Consider the following 4,788-nt stretch of genomic DNA (forward strand, 5'->3'; position numbering starts at 1 on the left):
GCAAAAGCTGCTCAAAACTGCCAGCACAACCTTTCTTCAGACCTGTGTGGCAGCTGAGTTTGGGGACTTAAGTTTCATTTTAATGTACATTAATAAAAAGACAAAAAAAACATTCTTCAGTATTTTAGGAGTTACAAACTGCATACGCACTTGGGGGGAAAAAAAGGTTAAATTTATTAGTACTGATGAAAATAGTGTTTTAGATCCCAAAACAAATGTTTCATATCAAAAAGTAGGGAATAGTGTGGTCTATAAAAGAGATTATTTCAACACCTTATAAGTTATCGAGCACTTGTTTTACAAACATTTAGTTGTTTGGTTTTCTTTAACCACATCATGATATGTCAGCAGTTGTTAGGGCCAGAACTGTGTATTATCAAAGCCTGTTGGAATACTGCTATAACATTGTGGTCTGGGTAAGTAATACAAATTGGGTTACAAATTATTAGCATATGGGGATTCTTTTAAACAATTTTGAGAAATTTTTTTGAAGGGTTTTCTGTTTATAAACATGAACATTCATTTGTAATTAAGGCAGTATTTATTGTTTTAAATATCAATTCAGCAGAAAACAGTCAAATTGTTTTATACACAGACCTTTTATGTAGAAAATGGTAGAATTATTTCAGGGTTTCTAGTGCTGTTTCTGCTTTGACTTAAGCCGGTGGACAAAGGCTTAGGTACCAGAACGTCCCTTCCTGTGCATAAAACTCAGTATAAAATATCAGTCCTGTGATGAAGCTCTCCATCTAAGAAACTCGGAAGGAATGAAGCATAGCGAGAAATGGAAGTGGAATAACCAGGAATACAACCCAAGTTTGCTAAGCCTCATGCCAAGCTTCTGCTCAGTGTGCCGCACAACCTGAAATGAACTTCTCCATCCTGACACGTGAAATGGGTTATACTGTTTTTTAAAATGGTTAATTATATATGCAACTTTTTCTTTTTTTTTTTTTTTTTTTCCAGAAATGATACCGTTCAGGCTGTTCTCATAGAGGGTGATGCTGTCAGGGCACAGTGTGGCAATAGGCAGATATTGGACAAGCTGTGAACAGTTTGCCAGGATAACACCGCATTCCCACCAGTCCTATTGAGCACTAGTAGAGGATATAGCCTTGGATGGGGCACTGCATTGCTGAACCTCTCTGGCTGCCCAGGACTTGGCTGAGGCAACATCTGCCCGAGACAGAAACAGATGGATCCTACTGCAAATGAATCCTGCCTGCAGTAATGCTGTATTCTGTGCAGCATAGCAGATCTCAGTGCAAGTAAGTGCAGAATGTGATCTTTAATTGGTTTTATAATTGCTATTTTTCTAGGTCTTTGGGCAGCTCTGCTGTTTGAATTCTGTGTTTTGTCTTGTCTTGTCCCTGTGGAAGGCTGAATTTTCATGTTAGCAAAAGACAGCTCAACAGTCAGGGCCGATCTCATCTTCCATATCCATGTGGATTGAGCATGTTCTGCTACATGGAGTGAATGAGCAGATCTTGAAAAGCACGGCTTGTTGGGGCTCCTGTGAACGGGGCCAAAAGAAGAGAAGGAAAGAAAAAAGGTGCTTAGGGCAATTGCTCTCAAGTGTCCACAAACAGGCCCTAGATTTGCAAAGGCGAGCTGTGATGAAACCACAGACTTGTTGGTCTGTGTCTGAATTTAACCCCCAGCTGCAAACACTGGGAACTGCCTGGCCGGTGCAACCTGCAGCGCTGTCCTGGGTGGCAGCTGGGTGTTTGCTGGGGGCAGATGCTGGATGCTGCCAGGGCTTCCTGAACAACAGTGAGTTACGGTGGATTGGGAAAGCGACTGCTGAAATTACATTTGCTTCTGTTCCAGGAGCTTTGAAATGGAGAAATGATCGTTCTTTTGAAATTGCTTGTATTTAAGAGAAAATCCTTTATCTGATTTGAAAAAGGATAAAGTTTTGGAGAGGAAAACATCTAATAAATTGTTCCTTGAAAATGGTGTGACAACAGTGTTGGAGAAGTAAAGCACCTTCTGTTAAAAAATAACCATGTTCTGAGAAAAGAAAAAATATATTCCTACCAGCTTGGATTTTTTTTTTTTTTTTTTTTTTTTTTTTTTTTTAAGAACGAAGGTGTCTGTGCTATTATATGGTGAGAGTATTCTACATTGCCACAATTCCTTGTATTCTTTCTGAAGTATCACAAGTTTATGTGTGAAGGAAGTGGTTGGCTAAGTTAAGCTGTAGTAATGCCTCAGGGACAGCACAAGAAGTCCTTAGTCAGGATTGCCTCAATAAATAATGCTTTTTCCTAAGTGACTTTTCCAGTGCATTCCAATACTGTTTCGTGGATGATTTAAGAGGTGAAGTGAATTCATATATGAGTACTTCATGCACAGTTGCCATCACTCTTTCTTTCCTACTCCAGTAGTGTAGGCTGCAGTGAGGTAATCACACTGACATGTGAACGAGGTGGGGTCCTGCTTCCGTGCAACTCTGCTGTTGTGTATTGTGCTTTAATGGTGCCAAATGCTCTGCGTGTTCACTGCCCGGGGTGGCTGTGCTGGTGATGCAGCAGCACCTCTCGACTGAAAGCAACGTTCCTCCTCCTCCAGCCACAGCACTGCAAAACCACGCCTGCACAGATATCCCTCTGGGGGAGGTAAGATACGAGACATTGATTTCTTGCATCGCTGCACCTCACTGTGGTGAAGATGGAGCCTGACGAGCAGGGATGTGCCAGCAGAGCCTCAGGAACCTGCATGAGCCTTGCTGTGAGCTCTTCCCTGCCTCCCTGCTCTTCCTTCCATCCTGTGGCCTGTCAACTGAGAAAAGAGACTGACAGTTTGCTCATTACAAACTCCTGCTCTTCTCTGAATGCATTCTGGTAACTCAGTATCTTTCTTGTAGTGAGGGGCCCAAACCAGAATGTAATACTTGAGATGTGGTCTCACCAGCACCATGTGCAGTGTGACTAGTCCTGCTTGCTCAGGAGGGAGGACAGCATGCTCTGCAGCTCTCCCCTCTGCTCCCCTCCCAGTGCCGGCATTATGCCAGCAAAGGCAGCCCGGTGGGAAGGTGGAAGTCAGTGGTCCTATACCAGCAAGGGGAGGAGACAGCACAGCTGTGGAGCCAGAAGGGTTTCCTGCTGAAGGAATGGAGTATTTCTTGCACCTTTTGTTGGGCCAGCAAACAACCATGGCTGCTCTCTCTTCCAGCGTGTGATATCTCCCAGCTGCAGGTTCAGTGCAGGGAAGAAGCTCCTCTCCTTCTGCTCTCCCCAGCCCGCTGCACTGCAGACTGCTCGTGGCTGCTCCACCACATTGAAGCTACCCTGTCTTGTGATGGCTGGCTTGTGCTCACCTTGCCTCTGTTAATTCTGCTTTGGATGCCTGATCCGGTGAGCCAAGCAGAAACCAGAGTGCCTCCTCTGCACAGGACCAGTCAAATCAATTAGTTACTGACAGCAGTGCAGGAAGAGCTCTGAGACACTCAGATGCAAAGAGTCCCCATGGCCTCATGGCATCTCCACCATCTGTTCCACAACCAGTGCTGTTCCCAGCTGCGACCCTGGGCAGCCCCCTCCCTGACGCATGGGCAGCCCTTTTCTAGGTGTACCATATCATCTTTGAGCCCATTCTGCCCTGGCTGCAACTGGAGCTGCAGGAGATCTATGTATGGGGCCAGGTGGTGGAAGTCAGTTGTAGCAGAGAGCCTAATCATCTCCACTCTCAGCCTGTATGGACTAGATAAGGAAGCCCTTACCCAGGCACTGGAGCCCAAGCTAGAGCACCATGCAGTGGCGTGTGTGTGTCGTCATTGTGCGGTGCTGCACTGAAGAGGCCCCCCGGCTGCTGGCCTGACAGGACGCTGCACTGTCATGAGGTAGGAGGACAGCCCCGTGGTCAGATCAGGGACCTTCAGCAGCCCTTCAGACTGCACCTTGATGAACTCCCAGGTACATTGGATGCCATTCTTTGTGGAGGTCCCAGACACTCCATTTCTGCTGCCATCCTTGTAGCACAGGAGGAGCCCCCTGAGGCGCCTGGGCAGGAGGCAGCAGGTCCCTCTGCTCCTGGCCAGGGCAGGGACTGCTTGCTCGGGGCCACGTTGTCCTCCAAAGATGAGGGCCAGCAGCCTCCGCAACCCTGCAGGAGGCCACCCCAAGAATGGCACTTAGCAGGGCTCCGGCTAGAAAACAAATGCAAAAACATAAAGAAATAAAAAAAAAATGAAACAACTACAGCACAAAGTATCACTCTTACTCATTGCACAGCTGATGTAGTCTAGTGCAGAGGGCTGCTTTTCCGCCTTTTGCTGTTGCCTTCCCCGGCCCCACTGTGCACCAGTCTCAGTGAGACAGCCTGATGGGGGGCACAGCCAAGGGCCCCAGCATCTGGACTCATCTCGGTGGTGTTTGCTCCCACCAGAAAGCCTGCTGCAGATCTGAGGGCTTGCTGAGGATGGCTGACAGCCTGGGAAGGATCTCAACTAGGGCAGCTGATGCAATCTGACTGAAGGGATACTCCATACCGTGCAACATCGTGCTCAGCAAATAAAAACTGGAAAGGGAGAATTGAGGATGGAGTTTGCCAAGGCCAGCTGGTGGTAAGCAAGTGCTTTTTGCATCACTTGTTTTCCTTGGTTTTCTTTTGCTTTTCCCACCTTTCATGTATTGAAGTGTCTTTGTATCAACCCACATTCCCCAGTGAACTAGACAGACAAACAGTGGTTGCTTTTATTGTTAAACAGCACACAAGGTAGCAAACTGAACAAGTCAATGCAGGTTTCTTCTAAATGATACTTGACATTAGAAAAAACACCAGAAA

The 4,788-nt window shown here is 46.4% G+C and overlaps 1 protein-coding gene across 1 annotated transcript in view; it reads left to right on the forward strand.

Moving 5' to 3' along the window:
• SLC16A12 (solute carrier family 16 member 12) overlaps positions 1–2,031 on the forward strand; it is a gene marked incomplete in the record, with an annotated part of 30,570 nt that extends 28,539 nt beyond the window's left edge. The window contains 1 exon segment of the mRNA XM_021400093.1: positions 1–2,031.

The sequence above is a fragment of the Numida meleagris genome, chromosome 5, assembly GCF_002078875.1.
Source record: "Numida meleagris isolate 19003 breed g44 Domestic line chromosome 5, NumMel1.0, whole genome shotgun sequence".
NCBI classification, from domain to species: domain Eukaryota; kingdom Metazoa; phylum Chordata; class Aves; order Galliformes; family Numididae; genus Numida; species Numida meleagris.